At 44.8% G+C, this 27,701-nt stretch overlaps 2 long non-coding RNA genes across 2 annotated transcripts; one reads left to right on the forward strand and one right to left on the reverse strand.

The window, feature by feature from the left end:
- Positions 1-2,402: 2,402 nt before the first annotated feature.
- Positions 2,403-5,455, reverse strand: LOC139056985 (uncharacterized). Its single transcript, XR_011512490.1, has 3 exons — positions 5,048-5,455; positions 3,428-3,637; positions 2,403-2,606 (listed from the first exon to the last, which is right to left on the reverse strand). It is a non-coding gene; the product is annotated as an uncharacterized lncRNA (long non-coding RNA).
- Positions 5,456-23,338: 17,883 nt separating this feature from the next.
- LOC139056986 (uncharacterized) lies at positions 23,339-27,388 on the forward strand. The gene is made up of 2 exons (XR_011512491.1): positions 23,339-24,537; positions 27,194-27,388. It is a non-coding gene; the product is annotated as an uncharacterized lncRNA (long non-coding RNA).
- The last annotated feature ends 313 nt before the right edge of the window (positions 27,389-27,701 follow it).

The following is a 27,701-nucleotide window of genomic DNA, read 5'->3' on the forward strand; positions in this document are numbered from 1 at the left end:
ACTCACTACACACAGCACTTGTCGGCTATACTGCCGTGCGCATTTCCAGAGTTTTCTCAATCTTCCTCAATCTTTGGTGCCTCTGTGGAAAACTCAGCCTCGGTCTGGGGTGGGTTCCGGATCAGTCCGGCGAACGGTTCTTGCTTAAGGCCCCGAATCAGGAAGCGGACTTTTTTCTCCTCCGATATTTCCGTGTTGGCGTTCCGGAAAATACGGGCCATCTTATCCATGAAGATCGCTATGGTCTCATTGGGAAGTTGTACTCTGGTTTCTAGTGTAGTTTGGGCTCGCTCTTTACGCGCGACGCTTCTAAACTTTTGCAGGAGGCCGCTTCGAGCAGGTCCCACTACTTTAGGGTGGCTTCTCAATTCTAGAACCACGTGTTGGCAGCGTCTTCCAATGCGAAATAGACACGTCGAAGCTTGTCGTCGCTGTTCCAGCTCTTAATCCTAACGACCTTCTCATACGTCTCTAGCGAGCTTTCCGGGTCCTCGAATGTGGAACCGCGGAACGTCGGTGGCTGGCTGGGCTGCTGCAGAACTATTGTGGACGCTGCGGCTGCTTTTGGGGCTGTGTTGGTCACGATCTTCTTGTTCGTCTATAGTAGAAGTCCGTGTTCCGGGGGCAGCTGCTGTAGCCGGCGGCTTGCTCGATGTTCCGGGACCGCGTTAGTGTTGTCCTTAAGGGCCGTTTATAGTCCGACGTAACGCACGCGCGCACGCGCGCGCGCGCACGCTACGTCACGTCGCCGAAAACGAGACCTCTATAGTCGGGCGCACCGACGCAGCTAACGTAACCGGCGGCTTCCAACGCGCCCCGACGGGCCCGGCGCCGATTTGGCTCCGGAGCCATTCGCGCGTCGAAGTCGGCGGAATTCTCGCACCACAATGCATTGCGCGCGAAGAAAAAGGCGCCAACACAACTCCGCAGACGGCTTTTGCGGACGGCGCGCGACTTGGGGAGCCTTCTGCGCATGCTCTGAAGATAGCAGCCTACGGCGCGCGCGTTGAAGTATAGAGGGGATGGCATCTCGGCTGGCGCAGCGCAACGAACGCAGCGTGACTGACCGCGAACGACACTCGCCCGCGCGCCGATAACGTTGGACTATAAACGAGCCTTTACGGTCCGGGCTTGGATCACGGCTTGTCGGGGGCATTCGGTACATGAACGTAAAGCACCTCCACCAGATGTCACATGGTAGTGACGTATAAAGAACACAGTAGTAATACTGTGAAAGACGAAACTAACTTTTATTGGAAGAACCTGTGCCAACAAAAACAGGCTACACTTAAAGAAGGGTGACAATGAAGAACACAGTCGGCGATCGTCAATATCTGATCAGCGGGTCAAGCACGTCGGCTGTGATAGGTCAGTCGTCGAATGTTCCAGAGTAATTGCTGGAACCCGCATGCCTTCCACGAAGTTATAGACCATTCGCGTCTCGCATACATGCAATGAGATTAAAAAGGTTCGGCGACAGCAGGCAGCGGATTCAAGCATCGATAACATTCTAGACATTTCCAATACATGTAGGCGCATCCATTGCTGAGCGATAGCATTTGTTAGGCGGTGAAACGTGGTCAACCAAGAAAGATAAATATGTACACGTGTCAATATTGAGCGCCTTAGTCGGACGATTGCCGACATGCTTTCCATTTACGTTTGTTCCAGCCATCGTTACTTGGACGTTGCCTTCCCTTTATTGACGTTCGGGTACAATTATTCGCGCCATTACACCGCCCGCTACTACCCCTTCTATCTCGCATGTGGACGCGGGCCAACGTTGCCTCATGAGACGCTCTTTCCAACCCTTGTCGATTTCTCGTCTAAGTACGCTGGTGATGCTATTGCCACGCCGGCAGTGGCGCGCCAGGTTTCCCGCCTTCGCCTCCCCTTACAAAAAATTTTAGTAACATTTTATAAACCGTCTTTAGACAAATGTTACTAGAACCTATCGACATTCTATAAAACGTCTTTAGACACCGTAACAACTTCCTAGTAACCTCCTGCCGACTATTGGCCACCGATATTGAATTGAAAGTATAGATATAAAATGTCGATAGAATTCTTACCGACTGCTTATTATCTTATGTCGTTAGAAAGTGTCAACTGTGAAGCGACTATTTATTGACCACCTTTATACATCCTAATTACTTGCTAGTAACATCCTGTCGACTATTCGCCACAGATAGTTGACAGGATATTACTAGATAGTCGTTAGGATGTACAAAGGTGGTTAATAAATAGTCGCTTCACAGTTTTTAGAAAGTACATAAAAATTTTATCCAGAGGTAATTACTTTTGCAATTATATATTGCAAAAGCAAGCTTTGATTATCTCTGAATAAAATTTTTATTTGCTTCCTAAAAACTGTGCAATAACTATTTATTAACCACCTTTATATATCCTAACGACTTGCTAGTAACATCCTGTCAACTATCTGTCTTTGGCGAATAGTGATTGCCAAGTGGCTAGGTGTGGCATGCAACAGAAGAAGACGGGTTTCCATTTGTGCTTGAACACATCCATTTAATATCCCCGGGCTAGTAAGGAGGACGAGTTCTCCAGCTGCCCTGGAAGTAGGCTGAAATGTTGGGTTGTGTAGTCTAGAAATGAGAAGAAAAAAGGCAATATATTAGTTTTGCTACAGTGACATGAGACAAGAAGTGCCATGAGAAGTGCACAAGAGACAAGCTTTCAATCCTGTGAGCTATAAACATCTCCACCTGTTTTGTGCAAAGTCCTAAAAATGCATGAAATGACTGAATTCGTGCATTAAAGCTGGGAGCGTGATGGATGTGCATAACACCAACAGATGCACGACACATAAACTCTATCGTACCAATTGTCATCTACAAACAAAAGCTGTAAATCAACTTCAGTTTAATGAACTTCGATATTCGTATTGTGACTAGTACATGGAAGTTTTATGTGTGAATTATCTTAGGAAAGGCAAGGTGTCAGTGATAACTATGCTGCAGCTTTGCTTGGGCACAGGTACATAGAAGAGTTGATTTTTATGTTGCACTTAAGAAACACGAAATGATACAAGCAACATGTAAGCAGTTCAACAGGCATTACGGACGTTCTACAGCAAGATTACAAAATGCCTTTGTTGTGCAGGCAGACATTGTCAAAGTGAGCTTGTTACTAAACATGTTAGCTTTCCACAAGAGAGGATATTATATTATCAGTGCATTCACATGACCAGGGCCTCTATCACAAAAATACACATGCCAACAGTAATGACAATTTTCTAGTTATGGTGGCAAAGCTTGCATTATAATATGCTATTATAATCAGGTTAATAGCTATTTTAGCAGGAAAGAAAGGAGTATACCCTAAGATAGCATTGAAATTGCCATGAAAGGAGTTTTGTTGAAAACTGCACAAAGAATATTAAGATGCTTCTTTGTGACATACATACCTACTATGGTGTTGACCTTCTTGGAATCCAACGGATCCTTCTGTGGAAGGCATTTGACAGCCGCCCAAAGAAGGACCTCCCTTCAACGTCTTCTATTGAAAAAGGAGCTTTAAGGAGGCCCTCCGCGAAGTGAAAGCCTGAGTTGTTAGCATCCAGGCACAGCCTCTTCAGCAGGCCCTTTTCAAAGTATACACCGTCACCGATGTCTACCTGTGAAAGAATACAACAACCAAAGATTCATTTTATACGCATTTGATCAAGGAATGGTTAGGAAGTAGGGTAAGGTTTGCAAAAACGGAAGTCGCTGCTTCTTGTTGATTCGGTTTAAAGAACAAAGCAGCCTTACGTATACCATACATGCATTGTACTGAGCTGTGTACTTTTACGTAAGACTAGAAAGTATTGGGAACTTCAATGCGAAAGAAAGACATGCATCTGCCTAGAACTAAGCAAATGTGTGCCACCCCTTGACACAGAGTGAGATCTGGTGCTGTTTTAGTGATTAGCAGACATTGAAAGCTTCAAGCCTCATCGAGTATAGGGCCAAGCTGTGCTCGATTAGTGGCGCACAAGTGCTCGAGAACTATCAAACAAGATGCAATTGTCTTCAAATACAATTCTGACTTCCCCTTGCAGGCATGCACTTTTAAATTTACTGACTGCACTTGGGTGTAAAGATTTTGTCTGACAGAGTGAATAATCAATATACGCAAGCAGCATTTTCATAGTGAGCGCAGTCTTTAATAGGTACTGATACCTTCAATTTAGAAAGCGCTGTATATTGGGCCTCATCAAACTAATTTCACAAAAGGTTTGTCAAGGTAGAAGCATAGAACTTTAGTCATTAGAAGACAGGTGAAAGTAGTTAATTATTGCAATTATTACTGAAAATAAATTTCAGACAGCTCATCCCAATGAGAAATGGATGCAAGCAGTTTGTACATGCCACATAAGCATTTAGATATCAAAAATAGGGATTAGAGAAAACCTTCCCTTAGAGCTTCATTATTACAAGCAGCCATGCCCTCGAGAAGACATAACTTCTTTTTCTGTAGGCAGAAAGAGGCTCGAGTATTTTATTGACACATATATGTCCCCATGCATATATGTCATCTCTGTTGTAAACCTTTTTTTCATGTACATGCAAGGTGTGTTTATAACATCTCATTGTGCACAAAATTTGCGTAATAATTTAAAGACCGCGATTTTGTAGCGATGGTATTCCTTTGCGCTATTCGTTAGTAGGCTGACCGACGCCCCGGCCCGTGCTACGTACTGCAGCTGCCGGCCGTTAGCGGTGGGCGAGAACAGTGATATAGAATCGAGGGGTAAGTATCGCTACAAAATCGCAGTCTTCAAATTATTACGCACTGCCGAACGAACACAAACTTTCAATGTGTTTTCATAATTGTGTGCCCATTCAGGCATAGCAAACAAGGCGGGTAGCAGAATGCAAGTACGCTGTAACATCAGAGGAAGCTTTCGCGAAATTGCTTGCTAAATGTGCACAGCAACATGGCTAACATACGATAGGAAAGCGCTTTGCTCTAGCTAGTTACACAACGCTCATTACGCAAATCATAAGCTTCAAGAATGCGCGCAAGCGCCAAACTTGCTTACCTTTCAAGACTTGGCAAACGCTCCTTCGTCTAACAGGTACAGAAGCACCGACGTTTCTCTGGCGCAAGCACTGTAGAACTGCCGATGAACTCCAGCTCCACAAAAGCACAACCTTCAACAGTCTTCCAAACACTACAATTCGAAGCCCCAGTACCAGACTTTTGACGAGAGCGCCGGCAGGCAGCTCGGCAGAACAAAGGCAGTTCGGACGGGAGATGTACTAGGGCACTCACTGACGACACTGGTGGATCGCTCGAAACACACGGCGAACTAATGGCGTTACACGAGTCCGGAGGGTTTGGGATGGTCACTGCACACAGCAAGGAGCACGTTTTGTCTAGGCACTTCTAAAATTTACCTCAAATACCACCTTACTGCAGGGAGCACTAACGACAACCAACGTGGTGTGTCGACCAAACAAGTACTACAGTAGCGCCACTCTGCGGTTTTTTAGAAAAATGTATCTTAAAGGAAAAAATTGCGTGTTTTTTCCTAATAACATTTGATAGAGTCTTTTAATAAATTTATTTGGTCCAGAAGTGTGTACTTTGTACTTTGTGATACGAAGTTTAAGGAAATGTATATATAATAAAAACTAAGCGGATGTTGCCTTCAAGATTCGCAATTGCTTCAGGTGCATGCAGGTTGCAAAAGCATGGCCTTCGAGATCAGACTGTCACTCAAAGGAAGCCGTAGTAGGAGGCGGAGAGGCATTTAGGCCCCAATAATTGGGTTTACAGTGCCTAGGTAGGCTTCCTTATTTATAAAGTGTATACGGGGACTTCAGCCGAACCATGAGCGAGCTATACAGACGCACGCGGTACGATTCGGTGTCCGATCCGACGTGCGGCGCTGCATGTTACGGCATGAGCGGCGCGTAAGCTACGCCCACATCCAACTCCCCAGCTTGAGTTGATATTCACGTCGAGAAACGCAATATAAACAACTCTGCACCACACTGCTTCGCTTTACGCGAAGGCTGTCGATAAAATTATGCCCCTGTGAGTGACAGAACACTTCACGACGGCGGGTTGTCCACTGACGGCTCCGCTAAAGCCAGCGATAGGGCCGGTAGGCATAGCTAGGCGGACGCTGCAGCCGACGGCGCTTGCGATCCAGTCCGAGCTCGTCGAAGAGTGCTTATTTTTGCCAAAACAATGAACACTGTACACTTAGGTCGGCCGTAATTAAATACAATTGGTTTACTCGACGCAGTCGTTGCGAAGGGCAAACGTGCAAGCGAAGCGAGCGGCCTCGCTCAGACGGTCGGTGTGTGATGTCTGCTCGCGAAATGCCCTCGCGTCGCGGCTCCCGATCTCACCAGTAGCTTAGCGCTAGTGTACAAGGCGCTGGTTTGCGTAACAGGCACACGTTCGAGATAATTTTACTGAACTGGTAACTATTTCATGTCAGAAACAAACTGCAGCAGGCAAGGAAAAAGAATAACTGCGAGAAACTGGAAAGCCAGCACCGCCTCCGTGGAGGGAACGTCAGAGAACGTCACATGCCAGCCGCGCTGCCAATGGCTGCGGCCAGACGACGGTGCAGTTGTCGGACACGTCGAACGATGAAAATCTGCCCGGTTTGTCGCACGCCGGACGTCCGATCCGGCGCTTCGGCACGGGAAAACACCTCGATTCGGGCTGCAGTTTCGGCGCGTCAGACGCCGGATCGGACACCAAATCGGACCGTGTGTCTCCCGCTTTAGTTGGCGAACACGAGCCGATCAGCGCGCCGTCTAGTGCGATGGTGCATGGCCTACGGGCTTCTTTGACACCTACTGAGCACAAATTCATGATCACCGCTCATATACACGCTTCCCATGGCACTAGCTGTCGTGTTTTCGAGAATACGTGCCCACATCTTGAATTGGTGAGACCATATTTTCTCTTAGCATCCGGTATTAGAAGCATTTTTTTTCTATGAACATTCTACTATCATATGTTACTAGGAAGTTGATTAAAAATTAGGAAAACAGTTACTGTGCAAAAAAAAAACATTTTTTTAAATGCAGCCAGTCTTTGCATATTCATTTATAGTTCAGATGCTGTTATATGTTCATTTTTCACTAAATCATTTTTAACAACTCTGTAGTAACCAGTGTTACTAGAAAGTTGATTGCAAATTGTGGAAAGTTACACCTGTCCATGAAACAACACTGTCTTGCACCAGCTATGTTCACTGAATAATTATAACCTTATTGAATAATATTCATGCATGTTTTGTAACTTGGGTTATGTACTTTAAGAACATAATTATTTTTATTACCTTCCTATTGAATCGTGTTTTTAAAAAGTTAAAATAGTGTGTCTTAACTTTCTAGTAACTTTCTTTTTACATACTGAAGTTAGAAAAGAAGTAACCAACTTTCTTTTTACAAACGTTACTAAAAAGTAAAAGTCAATAGGATGTTACTAAAGTTGATAGGATGTTGATAAAAGTTCTAAAGAAAGTAAGGAAGCATTTTTGTATGGGTCTGTGGCGCATGCAGGGTAAAAGTCCATTTTTGACTACCGCCATTGAGACGTCGACTTCAGTGTGTGCGACCGCGTTCTTCTATGAATTCTTTCATGGCATGTGGTCCTATTAGAAAAGCTGCTTTCCCTAACCCGAGTCCCTAGCGCGTCTTTCTGCAAGTCAACGACGTCACTCCTACTCCGTGCTGCCATAACCTGTGCCGATGACCACTTAACCTCCTCCAATAACCTGTGCCGATGACCACTTAACACTGCAAAACGACCTTTACCGCACTAACAACTGGTGTAAGAAATGGCTTATGTCGCTGAATACAGAAAAATGCAAAATAATCTCTTTCACACGCAAGCAAAACTTTTCCAACTACTACTACACCATTAACAACTACCAACTGTCGCAGGCATCATCTTATAAGTACCTTGGTATTCATTTCACACCCAACCTCTCCTGGTCTCACCATATTACCACCATAAGCGCAAAAGCTTCAAAATCGTTAGGATATTTACGTCGAAATTTACATAACTGTCCCACTCACGTTCGTCATCTAGCTTATCAGACCTTCGTTCGCCCACGGCTTGAATACGCCGCATCTATCTGGTCCCCCTACCAAAATTATTTAATTAACATGCTTGAAGCAGTTCAGAATAGGGCTGCCCGTTTCATTTCACGCAATTATGACAACCATAACAGCATAACGCAAATTAAGCTCAATCTTTCACTTGAACCCCTTAGTGCTCGTCGCGACATTGCCCTTTTATGCCTTTTTCACAAATACGCATGCAGCAACAGACCATTCCCATTTCACCTTGATGCTCCTTCCATCACATCACGTCGGTTGCATAATTACTTAAGTTTCACGCGATTATATGGGTCAACTCACACCTTCAACGCATCTGCTCTTCCACGCGCCATACGTTTGTGGAATGATCTTCCAGACAACATTGCATCCGAACCAGACCACGATAATTTCCGTCAACTCCTGCAATCTTTCTTTTCGCAATAAAACCTTGCCACTAGTATTTCCAGTTTTATTTTACTTCCGGTGCCATGTTCTGTATACTACCCATGTATTTATTTATTTGTTATTTTGACAGCTTTAGGACCAAAGAAATCCGTCATTTTTTTGTACCACTGCACGTGTTCTTTCTTTTTTTCTTCAGTATCACACTTTGTGCCCGACTGCATTCCTTATATTGATAAATTTTTTTACTGTGCACGCCGTTAGTTCCTGCGTTTTATCATGCCCTACCATTGTGCGTATTTTAAACCCTGCCAACTGCTCATGCGCCTAGATTCCGCATATTTGTCAGTCTATCTTTGGTTGTAGTTTCTTTTCTTGTTACTGTTGTCATTGTAATCGGTATACTTTATAGTTCTTGCATCCAGTTTTTCCATATGTATAATGCCAGCCAATATTTTTCTTTTCTCTCTTCGTGTTATCCATTTTCCCGCCCGACCTTGTACTTGCCGCCATACCACATTATCATCGATTCCTCTCCTTTATGTTAAACTGCAAATTGGAGCCGTATGTTGTACACCGACAAGTTACTTTGTACCTTCTTTATTACCCCCCTTACTCAATGCCGGGTAAAGGGGCCTGTAAGGTATGTTCAATAAATAAATAAATAAATATTGTCCCTTTCATCCGACGTCATCCGCGTTGGCCACGTCAAGCCGTACCATTTGACCACTTTCTAGCCGGCGCCGGGTCGGCGCTATCGCCAAATGCTGTTACGTCCCTGTGCTACGAGCAGGAAGCCGCACGAATGCGACGATAATCAGTGGAAGAAAGAACACACTGTGCTACTAGGCTGCACTGGTTGCGCTCAATCTAGCCTGTAAATAGCAAGTACATTTTAGAGCAGAGCTCCTAGGCACCCGTTCCTGCGTTGAGCGTTGACGAACCTACGCTTCATCGGTGTACGCGCGCGATCAAGCAGAGCGAAGAATGAAGGGGCGAACGCGGAGCGCAGCTTGAGAGGAAAGATGGCTTAATCGAAGCGCACGCGAGGAGAATAGGGGAGGAACAGGCAGCGGCACCACGAGGCGGGAAGTGAAGGAGAAGGTTATATCGAAAGCGTGAGAAGAAAAGCGCAGTGCCACGCAAAACGGGCTCTCCAACGACAACGGCTACGATAAGGGGCCAGAATAGCGCGCGTCTTTTGACCGATGACGCCACCGATAAGACATTCGACGAGCGCGTCCACCGATACCATACACAAAAACAAAGCACTGCATGATTGGAAGTCTGTCTTCAGGGGCTGCTGTGAATCGCAACCAGGCGTCACCGACGCGCTGCCTCTCACGACCTCACGATTACCGAGGCGGTCGCACCACACTTCACTCAGTTTGACACATGCAAAAAACAGATTGTCCGCGTCAGCCAAGATATCGCGAAAAGAAAACTCTACAGAGGTGTGGTAAAGTTTTGCATTGGGAAGTATCGTAATCGTCAGTGAATTTTTTATTAACCCGTATCTCTACCCGTATGAATGTCTACCCGAGCCAATGGCTAATAATTAGCTGAGCCTTCCTCCGCTAACTTCGCTCGAGGGGGTTCGCATGGTTAAGATTGCCAGGTTCAGTTTCTAGTGGTCGCCTGTCCGGATATTAGATTAATAACCTCATCTGCACGTCGCAGGCCTGATGGCGGCCTTGGTCAGGCACTCCGCCGCCGTTGGGCACAGGGGGCCATAGCTTAATAGCAGGAGCCATGAGGAAGGCAGCGGCCGAATGCTGCACAAGAGAGGCTAATTGCTATTTTGGCGAGGGAATATATTTTTAAAGCTTAGTTGGCCTACCTAATTCTGCTGCACCCAGGCTCCCCTGACTCTCAGAAATATTTCTTTGCTTGCCGTTCACACAGCACTACAGACTCAGAAGACGCGAATTCCCGACATCGCTCGTTATATAAAATAGGTAGGAGGTCGTAACCTTACGCTTACTGCAAACAGACACTTACCCTAGCCCGGCCTTCTTACACAACTGTTACCCAGACTGATGCGTGTAAGGCGTGCGGACAGAGCAACGCTATGACACGTGCTCTGGGAATGCGCCGGAATCAACGGTACTGAAATCGCTAGCGTGCGGGACGCATCCATAAAGGCGGATCTTACCAGAGTACAGGAAGCCTCGAGCTCACTCCATCCCGACGCCGCCCCGGCTGCGTGGCCCACCGGGCATCGCCATCGGCGTCGCGGCCGCTGTGAGGCTGCCCTCAAAATTTCTAAGCTGGACGACGGTTCTGGGCCCTCCGGCCAGCTGGAGATGCTGCCAGAGCCCATGAACTTCGAGCCACCACCTGAGGCCATCACAATGAAAACTTCCGGCCCATTCTTTACACCTAAATTTATTTTATTCTTTTCTGGCCCCTGTCACAAGCCACCTCAAACTTGAAAATGTATTGGATTCAACGAGGATTCGAACTTACGATCTTCAGATTACAAGTCTGGTGTTCCAGCTCTGCTCGACGCCACCAAGAACGTTAACAAGACAAAAAAAAACCTAGACGTAAGACTACAATGCACAAAGGAGTTACCGTTGCAGTGCTGATCTGACGGACGTGAAAAAAAAACAGCGTTTCGATCCTAAACGACGTATTCCTTTACTTTTGAGGCGGCTGCCCGACAGAGGCGCCACCACTGCCACTCGGTAAACCTGTTTTACTGTGGAATAAAGCCAGTCTATTCTTCGTTCCAAACCTGTCACAACGTGTATTACTTACTTGCACCGCTAAACCGAGCGTCCAACAACCTTTCTTCGAACACTGCCATGAACGACGCTGCTCCTACCCCTGATGACAGAGAAAATGCCACGGCACGATTACGTCTCCATCATCGCTGCAGAGCTTCCCACATTTTGGCAGAAGAATCCTGCAGTTTGGTTTCTACAAGTAGTAGCCCGTTTTCAACTCCGGCGCATAAACTCACAGACAGCAAGGTGCCTGCACGGCGTCGCCGGGCTAACCTGTGACATCGCTGATGTCACTGACGACTCGCTAGCTGGTATGCTTTTGACCACAGCATACGACGGCCTGAAACGCAGCGTCCTTCAGCGCCTGCAGTCATCGCAGCAGAGTAGGCTTCAACAGCTCCTCTCGTAGCAACTCGGCGAACATGACCATCACAACACCTGCACCGGTGGCGTTAGCTGCTGGATGGCCAGTCCGCAAACGAGAGGTCGCTTCCATTTTTGCGCGAGCTGTTCTTGCAGCGCCTCCCGCAGTCCGCACAAATGGTGCTCGCGGATTCGGATGAGATGAGTCTCAATCGGCTAGGTGCATTCGCTGACCGCACATGCAACTGCTCAGGGGGGTCACAGCTGCCTATCACCTCTGCGAGATTTTCAAAGCCAGGACACCGACTCTCGCACCTGGAAGAGACAGTGTCCTGCGACCGCATGAAACCCGCCTACCTTGAACATTAAAGATTTATTCCTCCCGTCATTCATACCTAAGCCTCCGGCATTTTAGAGGGAGAGCCTTTGTAGCGACCGTCTGTCACTGTGATTTGCCCCCCGCTTCTGTGAACTTCAGTTACCTCAAATGGTCTGCACGTGGGCAGGCCAGCGAGGCCTGCTCTTGCTTGCGACTTGAGGTGGCAGCTCGACAATGGCACCACCACTGCCACTCGGCAAAGCTGTTTTACTGTGCAATAAAGCCAGTCCTCCTTTCACTCTCAACCTGTCAAAACGTGTATTACTTGCCTCCGCTAAACCGAGCTCCCAAGACTTTTCTTTCATTAAACCTATCCCACGTCCCAGTTGTCCAGATGTCCGATGCACCCCAAGGGCCCAACATTTTGCAGTCTTTACACACCCTGATTCCTTACATCGATATCATTGTTAGGAACCTTCTCCGGCCCACGGAGATTCAGCGGAGATGAAATGTCATGTACAGGTGTGATTGGCAATCAATTAAATAGAAAGCTCTCTACTCGGCAGTTAATTTTCTTGAGTAGAAGCATGCATACACTACGAAAGTGGCCCCACTCCTCATATTTGTCACTCTCGTAAAAGTTCTGTGCAAATTCCTCCCCTAACGAACCAACATTTCTTCTTTGTGCGTTATTTTATTGCTGTTCATGTACTAAATTCAGTTTAAATCAGTTGCATTCCTTTCTTCGCTAGTTGCCTTGGGCATTTAACACATTTCTATAGAGAAAAACTAGGATAATTAGTACAAGGTACGTAGAATATATGACAGAATATTTTCGATCAATGGCACTGGGATCCGCAATTTTGTGCATACGTCATTAGTATTTGTTTGTCAGTTAATTTTACCTAATATCGTAAGTGGTGATTGCACGCTTTCTTCCGAGTGAAATACAGAAACAAAACACGAAAACGAACGGATGAAAGTGCCACGGTCCGACTAGAACATACACATAGGGTGAACTAAAAAATTGCCACTGAAGGAACTTTTTGAGGATTTTACTATAAAGGTGACACAGTATTGCATCTATGAAATTCACCTCGTTCCGACAATATTTCTCATAAAAAGCAGTTTATTATTTTGCAGTGACCTCTTTCATTCTTTCCTGAGCATTAGCGCATACAGTGCAGGATACTATTTGACTAGACTTCTTGTTTCGCGGCCGGAATACATGTGTGCGCGGTTCGCTTGTGAGTATTTTAGTTTCTGATGAGCAGCACACCGTCAAGATATCAAAGCTACTTGCCTCGTGAAATCTGGCCGTCATAAAGCTGGAAATGGTAACCTGCAGAATCCATTTTCTTTATGAAAATGCAATAGAAAGTGAACTGCCACACAAGAAAACTAGGAATTTGATCACAACTGAATACTGAATACTTGCTCAATAGGACTCGGCAGGCAAGTGAGGGACCGTTTTATTATAGTGAAACGGAACATATCACTGACAGAATACATGTTATTGCATTAGGACACTTAAAAGGCAAATGACACATAACGGGTCCCAAACCATATTCCAAAAATAAACATTGAATGCAGAGGATTTTTTGCAGTGTCCGTGGTAGCCTTCACCCAGAGGCCTCAGTGGTCAACTTGAACAAAAACTATTTAATAAACAAGCCTAAACTTGAGGAACTTAATTGTATTTTAAGAAAGAAACTTTTCCAATCTGGCCGCAAGCGTCACCGACGGCTCATAACTCGAAGGTACCCTGGTTTCCCAAAACAGTGGTGCGCTGCCACGTTCCGTGCAATGTAACAATTAGTTTGGACACGGCTCTAATCTCAAACAAGCTTTGTGGTCCATTAATCTGTTAAGCCAGCGACCAGTTTTTACTTCCTGCACGATAAAGGGACTTGATATACATAGCGTGGGCAGCGCTAGACAAATATTTCACGGTGCCTTATGAGGTACCCATGAATGATTTGCCCATCATGAGCCGCGCCTTGCTTGCCAAGCTTGTTAGCCGAAAAGACCAAGTTACACGCGTACCTTGCACCCAATTTTTTTATACAATGGGACACACCATGAAAATATGGAATGCCGGAAATTGGATCCATCTTGTGATTGCTGTCTCGCTCCCAATGCCTCGCTTCCGCCTTTAACTTTTGCAGAACCCTTTCTCGACACGAAGGACAAGTGGTCCTTAGGAAATCACGAAAGCTTGACTCGCTCAACCAGTCTTGCAGAAATTTCCGCTGTGCAACTTTCAGCAATTACCTCTATGCAATTACGCAATTTTCTTAGAGCTGTGCATCTCTAACTCGACCAGCAAACGATCCTTCTTTGGACCGATCAACCTTGGTACCAGCGGCCCGCAGGTCGCAAGCTTGCGCGCTTGCTTTGACGGCTCCGTAACAATTTCCCCAGGGAACATTCCTGGTGTCGACATGATAAGCAATCGTCATGCCTGCGCCACTATGAGCACAACGTCGCGTGACCAGTCAGCCTTCGGTGCACCCTCGTTATGCTCAGCCGCGGCCTTTCCACGGTTCTAGATTGATGGGTAGTCGATGGTGCCTGAAGTAACTCGCCATTTATTGTATCCATAAATTTTTTAAGTTAATAAGTAACTCATTATGATGCTGATATTATCAATTTGTAACGATAGAGAATAACCCATAAACAGGAAGTGCGAATGAAAAACTAGCTCTTTAGAGGTGGAACAGTTGCCCACAAAAGCAAATGGCACTCAAAACACAATAGCTATAGATACAGTTGGTTGCAGAGAATATTCCAAAGGCTGTAGCATCTACAGAGGTATGCGATGCGCTCCTAAAGGCTAATAAGAAAGCGAAGCGAGGGATCGACAATATACGCGTGGCAATTTAGCGCGAGCAAGAACAGTAGCAATGCACGGCCGAAGAACAGTGACACGCCAACCCAACGACCACTGAAAAGGCCACCGAGATCAAGCGCTGAATATTAGAAGACTACCACTTGAGGCGTCCAGACGCGCACTTTTGAAAGCACTTTGTCGGAGACGAATTTGGTGTGGCGTGTAGCGTCTACGACCTCCTCTGTTTCAGATAGTGCGTAGTGAGAGCGTTGCCGCCCACGCATATGTGGCGGTGCTTGTGCAAGCGTTTCCTTCCGAGGGGGTCGGGTCGTTCAATATTTCCGCAACACTCACGGGAGGAACGCTTCCCATCCGCTTACATATTCGTCCATGATTGTTTCTCTCGTAATTTTTAGAGCGAGTCTCGCTGGAGATTCCACTGCAATCGCTGGTGCTTGCGCATCTACTAGCAAGTAGCCAACACCTCAAGAACACATTACAGAATACGGAACGGAGATGGCTCCGACATTCAGCATAATAAATACGGAATGCAGCAAGGATCCATCATAGGATCTGTGTTATTTTTAGTGTGCGTTAATGCCATTGTAAATGTTCAAGACTCTTCCGATATAGTAGTATGGGCGAACAATACTAATGTGTTCTTCGGAGGAAGAGAAATACAAAGTCTCTTTAGGGAAACTAACGTCTAGTAAACGTCAACAACGTTGTGGCTGAATGCAAAAACTCCAAATAAACATAAATCTAACTAAGTATCTAGTATTTACACGGAAAGGAGCAATATACCATCCTCATGAAGAACTTCAATTTCAAAAAGTCAATATCAAACAAGCACCAGCCGCGAAATTGTTAGGAGTAACATTTCATGAAAATCTTTCTTGGTCACCGCATGCAATAAGAATAGTACATGCGCATGTACGTACTATAGCACGTCCGTACTATAGTACTATACTATACGATACTATAGTATAGTACTATACTATACTATACTATAGTACTATACTATACGTACTATAGTACGTACGTACTTACGTATACGTATGTAGGGAGGCGGGTCGTGAGAGCTAGGGCTTTGTTGCGAGAGGCAAAGGATCAGGAAGAGTAGTCTGCGTTTGTTGACGCCGCATGAATTAATGGTAAAATTGCTTATTCGCTGGTGGTGGTAGATGGCAAAGGGAGTCTTAGAAATGCTGCTTTCATTTATACCAAAGATCCGGGGGTTGCTGAGCAGGTGGATATTGCTCTAGCACTAATTGATTCAAGAAGAGTTTTGGTGTTTAGTGACTCGCGATCTGCGTTTAAAGCCTTCTCGAGAGGACTTGTTGCGGAACCGGCAAACAGACTGCTACAAGGTAGGAATATCACTTCGCATACAGTTATTTGGTTAGAGTCTTGGAGTTATTTGGTTAAAGTAGTCTAGAGGAAATCGAAATCCCACAGGTAACGCCGGAAGAAATAAAGAAAGCCTTGGGAGATATGGACAGGGGGAAGGCAGCTGGGGAGGATCAGGTAACAGCAGAATTGTTGAAGGATGGTGGGCAGATTATTCTAGAGAAACTGGCCACCCTGTATACGCAATGCCTCATAACGTCGAGCGTACCGGAATCTTGGAAAAACGCTAACATAATCCTAATCCATAGGAAAGGGGACGCCAAAGACTTGAAAAATTATAGACCAATCAGCTTACTGCCCATTGCCTACAAACTATTTACTAAGGTAATCGCAAATAGAATCAGGAACACCTTAGACTTCTGTCAAGCAAAGGACCAGGCAGGATTCCGTAAAGGCTACTCAACAATAGATCATATTCACACTATCAATCAGGTGATAGAGAAATGTGCGGAATATAACCAACCCTTATATATAGCTTTCATTGATTACGAGAAAGCATTTGATTCTGTCGAAACCTCAGCAGTCATGGAGGCATTACGGAATCAGGGTGTAGACGAGCCATATGTAAAAATACTGAAAAATATCTATAGCGGCTCCACAGCCACCATAGTCCTCCATAAAGAAAGCAACAAAATCCCAATAAAGAAAGGCGTCAGGCAGGGAGATACGATCTCTCCAATGCTATTCACAGCGTTTTTACAGGAGGTATTCAGAGACCTGGATTGGGAAGAAATGGGGATAAAAGGTAATGGAGAATACCTTAGTAACTTGCGATTCGCTGATTATATTGCCTTGCTTAGTAACTCAGGGGACCAACTGCAATGCATGCTCACTGACCTGGAGAGGCAAAGTAGAAGAGTGGGTCTAAAAATTATTCTGCAGAAAACTAAAGTAATGTTTAAGAGTCTCGGAAGAGAACCGCAGTTTACAATAGGCAGCGAAACTGAAAAACACAATCAAGATTTCTTAAAAATACGAACATTTCTTGGCATTTAGTAAAAATTCTTTGTTTTTTACCTTACTGAGCTCAATCCTTAGCTTGGATAGTAGCCTGTTCTTATTGATGTTGGAAGCATGTATGCATAACAGTTGCGCTCTTTCGAAGAATTTTCGCGTTTACCAAACTATACCGCAATAGAACTCACAATAGTTGTTACCTTTGCATCACCGACACCTCTGTCAATGGTAGAAGCGAGGTTACTGTTGTCGAATGAGGAATAATGTGGAAGTGTTCTGAAAAAATAACCTTCGCGTGAAATGCACCAGCAGCATACCGAGAGATTTGGTGCAATAATTTGATGGAGGTTTGTAGTACGCATGAGCACGTGTCAGCGCTTGTATGCCGGGCTTGCTACTAAAACCAAATATAACGTAGCCTAGGTTGACAACACGTTCCCCCTAGCCCCCGGAATGTTTGCAAGTGAAAATTGATGAGAGGACAACAGCAAAACGCCACTAAGGATTTTCCTTCTTCGTCATTCCAGTGGTGCTGTCCATGTGAAATCGAGGAAAAAGCATTTTCATGTCTCCGCCGAGAGGCTTTGACGATCCTCGCACTCATCATCGGCGATACTTTCAGGATCTTTTTTTCCTATTACACGGCTATGCCGCCCACGGCTATGGCACCCACGGCTAAACGCGGGATGGCCCGACGCCCAAGTGATCGGATCCGTGGTGTCGCCACACACCGAATGGTTGCAGACCGCAGAAGCCCCTGCAGGACGTACAAGGAACACTGCTCAATTTTCATGCCTGCGATTTAGGCCCAGTCACCAAACACGTACCTTGACTGTTCGAGTTCTTTCGAGTAGAGGCATTCCACACCTTGTAACATGCAAACATGAGCACCTACTTGCCTGAAGCACACGGGGAGGGAGCTTTTGTGTACCTGCCCGCTGCCGTGAGCGATGGGCACACTATCTTGCCATGCAGGAATTTTCGGGTGTAATTATTCTCGTCACACGGCAGCGTTTTATTTATTTGTTTGATGTTAAGCCTGCGCTATTCGTTACCTCCCCACATGCTCCTTTTTTCCACTATCAAAATACCCAGCTGCTGAATAGGCATCCACGTTCTGCACACGAGCTCACAGGGATTTCCAGCTCAGAAGATTCGGTACGTCAGCTGTCAATGGGACGAACGTTGACTTCTTTCCTAGATCTCTACTTCAAGGGACCCCTCGTCACCACATCGGCCTGTATGAAGCGCTGCTCGTGCGGTGCACAGAGCCCTAGAAGTTTATGTGCAAGTGGCGCGACGTCAACTAGGAGGCCCCTCAACACGACTTTCGCACTTCATGTAAACGAGCGCCCACTGATGACCGCGTGCTTTAGTACATCTATTTCGCCATGAGCAGGCCCCTATTACAGTGCATGACGATAAGACTCCTTTCGTGGAATTGTAAAGAGGGGATTTAGTCAAAGAGCAGTCGTACAAAGCACCGAAAACGACTTTGCAATAACGGCAATGATTTCGCAGGAATTGCGTGAAACTGGCTACGCAATCATCTTGTTTGTGTATTGCGATAGACAAATAAATTCTGTTTTGCACATAGCTTTTAAGCGATGTTTGACTTATGATGGCTCCTCTACTGTGAGAATTGATGCAGCTATGATGTAGCACAGATCAGAAAAAAAAGTTAAAAATCACATTGAGTAATTTTCGATCCTGGGATCCTTCGAAGCTAAAATGACTCCCTGCTTTCTCCGTTCTAATAAGGAATTGGCAGTTATCGATAACATTATTCGGCTCTATAAGCTAAATGAGGCAAAAAAGGGTAAGGGATTTCGTCCCCTTTGGGTCTAACTTCGTTGACACAACCATTGGCCCCTAAACAATAAACGATTCATTGCTTAACGACTAACTACAAGAGGATAAAGTGGTAGGCCCGAGCAGTATTTCCTAGGAGACCAACTCTTACTTCCCTCAGACGAATGGTTTTACCCGCCAACTAGTTACGCTTGAAACCACTAACCCTTCTAGTTACTGCATAATCCGATAGATAGCAGCAAAACCCGAAAAAAAAGCGTTTTATTTTTACAGTACCACACGGCGAATGTCAACAGAGCTATACAAGGCAGATCATTGTCACATATGCTTAGTACTAACTGGTTTATATAGCCATGGTATTCCGACCTGCTTTGTAGCACCAGTGGGTGCCTCTCTCATCCAAGTAAATAAACAAATAATGTTGACGTTGCTTGTTCTAATATAATCAGGAGATGGAGGAGTATAACCAGGGGAGGAGTCCAGTTAATGTTTTAGGAGGATATAAGGGTATGGACACGGACACAACAAACAAGGACACATATGTCCTTGTTTGTTGCGTGCGCTGGAATTTTATAATAAAATCCTACCAACTCGCCCACCTTTCAGGACTTTCAAAATAAGACGCAGCATTGGTGACCTCCATAAAAGTTTTGACCACATGGGGCTCCTTAACGTGGTCCAGTGGACACGGTGGACAAGTGTATATACATCTAGTTGCATTCACCTCTACATGGGACGGGCTGCATCATCGACGGCCTGGAATTGAAGCCGCGACCACATATTTAGCAGCCGAAGGCTACGAGTATTGAGCCAGCAGTGGGTTATATTAAGTAATTATTAATGTAATGAGTAATAAGTAATAGTTGATGCCAAAGCTCAAATCATAATCAACAGCAGTGAAAATGCCACCTAAGTTGAGGGACTAACCGTGAGGCATACAGAGACTATAGATGTTTCTGTTCATGCCCCTGTCAGTACCTCTGTAACTAAGGGCCAAACATTTAGTCCATGTAATATGAACGCTGCACGCACCACTCGCAGTTACTCTCGTAACAGACTAACCGCTGATCACGAGGACTAACTGCCACAATTGCTCCCGTTTTCCTCATTTGCTGTTTGGAGGGTAGATAAAGATTAGGAAATGCTACTTCTTGAATGACATCAGCTGACTACTTATAAGTACTAAAGTTTAAGGAAGGCCACCTGTTACTTCTATCGAAAGCACCATTATGCAGAAGTTGCACTCCTGGATATTCAATTGGTAAACGTAAGGTTGCTTGTTTTGCTAACTGCCAGTACTAACTTCTTGGTATAGAACCTTATTCACCCATACGCACACGCACAAAGGCACGCACGCATACAAAAAAAAACGAGCAACTAAACACGCACACACGCACACAAAAGAAATGAATCTAAAAAGAAAACGAACATTTGATGAAACCCGCACACTTGGATGACCATACAGAATTACAACTGGTTCCTGCAACTGCAGCCCTCCCTTTGAATTTAGCGGCGCAGCTCGTCTGGCAGTTCATGTTACTGCCGAAAGATGAGCTGCCATCTCGACGGGCATTTAGAAGCCAACGATTTGCGCGTCTCTGCTGGCTGTTTTGAGGATCATTTTCCATAGGAATCAGTTGACTACTGGTATCATGCCTTTACTACCCTTATGAAAATGAACCACGAGTTTCTGTACAGGACGTGATGTGTTCCTAAGGTGACATCAGACATGCATAAGAAATGCATCGTCTAATGTTTTTTGGCATCACAAGTACATCAGAGGCTCAAATGACAATTCACCTTAAGATTTCTGATGAGAGGAGTATACAGCTTTTTTGTGTTATTGCTAATGTCAAAGTACATCACGTATGAATGTGTACGATGCCAAGTCGTGAAAAATTCTTTGTAATGCGATAGCATTAAATGGCTCATGAGCCGGAAAATCCGGCATTGTCGGCCTGAGCACTCGATGTACAAAGAGGTTACAAACTCTCAACCTTTCATGGGAGTTAAACCCACTACCTTTGGCGGTAATTAAGGCTACGAACCCACGACCTTTGGTGTTGATTAAGATACCGTTAATTAAGACAGTTATTGAAGATATAGTTAATTAATGCACTCGAACGCACGTACCACCCTTAGTGGAAGTCGAAGCATGTTAATTAATATGTTAATTAATGTGCACCTGATTATTATGTCGTTAATTAAGACACTCGTACCCACGACCTTTGGTGTTAATGAAGGCGCTGTTAATTAAGGCGTAGTTAAGATACAGTTATTTGAGGCACTCGAACCCACGACCTTTGTTAATGATGACGATGCTAATTAAGGCGCAGTTAATTACGACCTAGGAATTAAGTCACTCGAACTCATTACCTTGTGTGGGAATCGAACCCACGAACATTGTTGTTAATGAAGGCGATATTAATTGAGGTAATGTTAATTAATATATAGTCAATTAAGACACTCGAACCCACGATCTTCGGTGTTAATGAAGGCGGTGTTAATTGAGCACAGTTAAGATACAGTTATTTGAGGCACTCGAACCCACGACTTTTGTTAATGATGATGGTGCTAATTAATGCACTGTTAATTAAGATCTAACAGTCAAGTCACTCGCACCCAGTACCTTGGGTGGGAATCGAACCCACGACCTTTGTTGTTAATGAAGGCGATGTTAATTAAGGTACTGTTAATTAATATAGTCACTTAAGGCACTCGATCCTACGGCCTTAGTTGGTAAAGTTTATGTTAATTAAGGCATATTTAATTAATATATTGTTAATGAAAACACTCGAACCCATGATCTTGTGTAGGAGTTGTGCCCACGAACGTTGTCGTTAATGAAGGCGATGCTAATTAATGTACAGCTAATTAAGATATAGTTGATGAAAGCACTCGAACCCATGACTATTGGTGGGAGTCGAACTCATGACCATTGGTGTTAATGAAGACGATGTTAAGTAAGGTACCGTTAATTAGGATACAGTTAATTAAGACACTCGGACCCTTGGCCTTTGCTGGGAGTGGTTTTGATTCATCGTTGGGGGCAGTCTAAGAGACAAAAATGAAGAAAACGATATAACACAGCGTGAGCGCCGAGTACTCTGGAAACGCTTCCGATATATCAGGGCTAGGCACAAAACAACGACGTCATTTTCTTTCCTTTTTAAAGAGCACTGTAAGATTGTGTTACTCCGTTATCACATTTGGTAAACAGTGCCAAACTATAGCGTATGCCTTGTTCTGGGCAGTTTGATTACTCGGATGTGTTACTAGTCTTTAAGTGGAAAACCGACAATTCTGCAGATTGACATGATCATGACATGGAAAACTGCGCGTAAAAAATTATGGGGTTTTACGTGCCAAAACCACTTTCTGATTATGAGGCACGCCGTAGTGGAGGACTCCGGAAATTTCGACCACCTGGGGTTCTTAACGTGCACCTAAATCTAACTACACGGGTGTTTTCGCATTTCGCCCCCATTGAAATGCGGCCGCCGAAGCCGGGATTCGATCCCGCGACCTCGAGCTCAGCAGCCCAACACCACCATAGCCACTGAGCAACCACGAGGGGGAAAAAAAGAAAAGAAAAAGAAACTGCGCGTAAGCGGCAGCGTCTATTTGCTGGAACGCACTGTAGTACTTGGTTGCACGCACATCGTACGCCAGCGCACACTTCTGGCATATACCACATAGGACAAATGCACGCTGCCGAGACATGCGGGTTTTTCGAGGAATCTTCGTGGGTAGCACGATCAACACAGAAGGCACGAGCGACAGGAGTGCAACCCGCGCACGTTAAACACGCCAACACGAAAGCAAGATACGGACGACAGGGGTGTAAGCTGCGCCACACGAGCAGATTTGATGATTTCCGACTGACACTGTTGCAACGGGCACTAAAACATCGCACACTGCACATGTGTCGCTCGGAGATCGCGTCAACGATGTCTGAGGCTATATAGTTGATGTGAACGACAGCAGGAAGTTATTTAAATTGAAGTGACGGCGCAGGTAGCACGGGGAGCAGCGAAATGCGTAATTCACGGTTTTTATGAGCGGTAACTGAAGTGAAAATCGTTCGAATAGCGTCACCGCAACGGCTTTCTATAGGGTTAACATTTTCAGATCTCGAAGGCCATGCTTTTGCTGGCTGCAGATAGCCGAAGCGATTCAAATTGAAAATGCGTTATAGAATTTCTTTCTATGCCAAGCTATAGCTTACAATATAGACTTATCTTTGGTTCTCTTTGCCTTGCAACAGCTATGCGCAATTAGGCAGCCGCACAAATCCTCAGATGACGCTAGCCGAGACATTGGCTGGCCCCAACCGACCTGTTCGTGCCGCCACCTACCATCCCGTTTCCTATCCAATCCAATCCAATCAGTCTGTCGCTCTGTTTTCGAGTCGGTCGGGTGTGCGAACTGCAACGATGTGCTTGTTAGGTCGTGTGTTTTTGTGTTTGCTGTAACCAAATGTGACTTAGTTCGCGTGCGCATAAGCGCCACAGACAGCTTGTGTCTCGCTGCAAACTCGCCGTGTGCGTGGCGCGCCAGCGAAATGTGGACCAACGATGTTCATACTGTCGAGTGCGTTCCCTTTGTCTCTGGTTGTCGTGGAAAGTTGGGTGGACGTCGCGAAGAAATAATGCGTGTTGTTAGCGTGCCACTGCTCGTCCACTATGCACCGGTATGTCTGCTGGGAGTAGCATCGAAGCACTGGCAACTTGGAGGGCGCTTTTCGACCGCGTCGGGCCGTTCAAAAGTTGAGTAACCGTGCTTGCTAACTACACACGTGTTGTGCGTGCTTCTCGTGTGGGCATAGGGTGCCTTGCGAACGTAGGAAAGAGAACTCCCACGACAACAGTGAAACCTATGCCGATGCTTGCTGCGTGTCAGAGTTTAGTTGCGCGAATTAATTGCCATAATGCAGAATTGAAAATCTTGATAAGCGTTTTCTTCTGATGAGAAAGATTACGTTCAGAAATAATCGTGTTCATCATGCGCGCTTGTGCGTGAGCTCCCGTTTTTCTGCTGAAGTCGCATGATAACGACTCATCTACCTCTTGACCGATTCTTACTGCTATGACGTTTCCTCGCTTATAAATGATTCGACGTTGTAGATAATCTCTGCTTACAAGGTTTTCGATTTACGAGCAGTATTGGGGAAAAAAAAAATGTAAGCAATCACAGCGTGCTACTAGTACAGGTTTGTTTTGAAGGGGTGTTGCCATAACTTCGACGTAAGTAAACATTAGAAGGGATAGTTACTTAAAGTTATGAAAGAAACTCTAGAATCGTTATGTAAACAAACATTCATGTAATGCGCTGCTGCTCCTGAGTGTGAAATTTTGCGTTGTTGAAGGGGTCCCTGTTATCGTGACATTCATCAGTAACTTTGACTTTGTGCTCTGTTGCCACCCTGCACCAGTGCAGGCATTGTTTTCATGACTGTTTTTACATGCTCCTTGCATGTGTTCACTATGTGATAGTCTTACTGTGCCACAGCTATAAGTTAACACAGAATTCTCTTTGTAGTGGTGAAGCCGTGACCCACAACAGCGTCCACATAACCCGTGGCCATGGCTGCAGCAACACGGCGTGTAATCTGGATGGATATGTCAGGTATGCTTTAAGTGTACGTGTTCACAAAAGTAGGATCTCGGTATCATTAGTGGATAAGTGTATCGACATATTACTTAATGCATCTTGCTAAATAGGCTAAATATTTCTGCAACATCATTCCACTTGCTGCTTATTTGTGTTTGTAGATATTATGCACACATTATCTTGTTCTGTTAAAACTACACGTCGCATGTCCTGACGTTTAGTATTTTTCTCGCATCAATTGCTTGGCTGCAAGTCCATTTTATTTTTGCCTATTACACAGCATGTTTCTTTTTTATTTTGGTTTTATTTGTTTGGAACTGTTTCTTATGCTGTAGCCCATATTTCCCTGTTTTCCTTTCTGCTTAAGATACACACATGTGCTGTTTTTGTCCATGTAAGAATTCGAAGTGTAGTGTGTCATATATGTCACAGGTCTAAGCACGCATTGTGCCTACCATTGTTTAACATTGATATTTACAATCATGTCTGTCTTGTTCTCAGAATAACTGTCACTGGCAAATACACATTTGATGAACTAGAATTTCTTGAAATGAAATAGGAAGGCCAGTATTCATTGTGCTGCAGTTACTTAAGTAGTGAGGTGTTTTCTGGTAAGCTTTCTATTTTTTCTCTCACTTTCTTCGTATTCTTTTCTTTGCAAGCTGCCCTTATTCATACTGGTAGGAATTGTAGCAGTTGTGAGTGTGTTTACTGCAGCAATGTCACAGCTAGTTTGCAAACACTACAGGATGCCAACAGATACCCATCACTGTTTTTGTGCATTTCTGAGAACCAGCTGTGTCCACTCGGCGAGACTTGTAGTGTCCATTTGAATTTACCAATCAGTTCATGTAACATTTCAGGACAAAATTTACGCAGTGAGAGAAGGGAGACTATGCAACATGACCTTGGCTAACAACTGACTGTTTAAGTGGTTGGAAGGACTAACAAAAATAGCACTGGATGTGCACTTGTGTTGTGCACCAGTTAATTTGAGAGGGATGGCAGAAGTTATAATTCAAAGGCATAAAATCATGGTAAATGGTGTCTGCATAAAAAGAAGTAAATAGGCACAGACTAATTTCTATCCCTTGTAATCTACAAAGGATGCCTTTCTTCATGCATTGATAATGGGGGCTGGCTCACACTTATTGTTATTTATGTGGTGCGCCTGACTGATTTCTCTTGCCAATTTTCAGCCATGGGTGAAAACAGATAAACAATCCTAATCTGGCCTGAAGCCCCATTGCAGATATGTGTGGCCAAGTCGGACGAGCATACTGGTCTTTTGAATGAAATATGGTGATCTCACAGGTACATATTTAGGCACCAGCCAGTCTGCGCTATGTACATTTGACCACATGTGAAAGGAATACAGCACAGTGCCTCTGACACGCACTGGACAAATTTGGTGCTACCTTTAACCAAGCAAGCCTCGCTTGCCTCCTTGCATTTCTCGATTCAATTTTCAATTCAATCAGTTCATGTAACTTTTCAGGACAAAATTTGCGCAGCGAGGGAAGGGAGACCATACAACATGACTGTTGTGCATATGCTGCCTAATTTATTTTTGCTGAAAATATACGTGCATTGCAGTCCACAAGTGAATTGACAAAGGCACCCAGGCATTGGAGGCTTGCTTAGTTAAAAATACCCAAAATTTGTCTCGTATCTTTCAGGGTTAATGTAGGCTACTCTTTTGATCACGTGCATATTTGGTCCAATGTACATCGGGCACGCTGACTAGCCGGTGCCTCAGCATGCGCCTAGGAGAGCACCATAATTCACTCAAAGGACCAGTGTGCTCGTCTTATTTGACCATGCATTGACACGACAAGCTGTGCACTGGATTTAGCTTGTTTATCTGTTTCGTTCGCCTATGGCAACCGACTGATACAACAAAATCAGTGAAGAATACCACTGCCAAAAATGGGACGTGTGTCAGTCGACGCTCATTATGATTGCATGACAAAGAGGAATACTCTCTAATGATGTGGCATAGCAACCACCATGCTTATTTATTAAATTATTTTTATGCAAGCTTGTTTGTCATGCTTCTACGCATTTGTTTTTCAACTTGTGCCCTCCCTCTGAAAGCAGTGCTCGGGTGTAAATGATAAAAAACCCCAGACATGGTGTGGTGTATTTCTTGAATGGGATATATGCCATCATTCAGGAGGCCAACACATGCATGACATAGTAGGCTTGGAATGTATGAGAACTGTGCCCGTAGCTGATGCAAATATTCTATAACGACTGGCACTTGCATGTCTCTGGGATGCATTGGGTTGCCCAAACACAAACACTACTACGCTCATTTCCATGCCAAGTAATTAGTGAGAATTTCTCATTCACGCTAGCAATCCACAGACACTGCTGTCCTTTGTCAAGTGGAAACCGATATAGCTGAAGTAGTTCACGACATGTACACATGCCACAGCTGATCCATGTTGCACATTTGTTCAGCCAAGAGCAATTTCTGCTTACTGTAGTTACTGCTGCACCCAAAGGCCACACAGTGGTTCCTCAACTTTGTGTGAACCGACACCACATAAATTTTTCGCAGAACTAGCTATAACGTCTCCAGACCGTTCTGCAGCTAGTGATACAGCCTGTATTTCTGTGGTTGATTGCCAAGTTTTGTTAATTATCTGTCCTTTCTACCATGCAGGGTACACATGCACTTACTTCAAGATGACGACACTCCACCTCAAGAACAGCCTCTCCTCAGTGATAAGTAGCGAGATTAAATGAAAGGGAGATATCACATCCGTAACCAGGCTGATACTGTGTTTTCCTTTCATTTAACCTCCTTCTGCATTTAAGGAAGCATTGATATGCCCAATAAATGTTTTTGTTAAATTTCTTTCGTTGAGTAATGTCTAACATGCAGCATATGTAGGGCCCATGTACATGTCAGAAGTGCTGCATCTTCACTGGACATACATGCATACAGGCTGCATATATATAGCACCAAAGATAGTCACGCACAGGTAACATATTTAAATGTCTGACTGCCATTGGGACACATGAGAAAATGTTACCACACGTGGTGGCCAATTTTGTTATAGGAGTAATACGAGCACCGGCAGTCTAATGTATAAGCTCATTAGAGATTCGCTAGGAAGACATGAGAAAGTCACAAGAAAACTGCTTTGGAGCGCACATTAGGAAGACAT

The sequence above is a fragment of the Dermacentor albipictus genome, chromosome 3 (assembly GCF_038994185.2).
Source record: "Dermacentor albipictus isolate Rhodes 1998 colony chromosome 3, USDA_Dalb.pri_finalv2, whole genome shotgun sequence".
NCBI classification, from domain to species: domain Eukaryota; kingdom Metazoa; phylum Arthropoda; class Arachnida; order Ixodida; family Ixodidae; genus Dermacentor; species Dermacentor albipictus.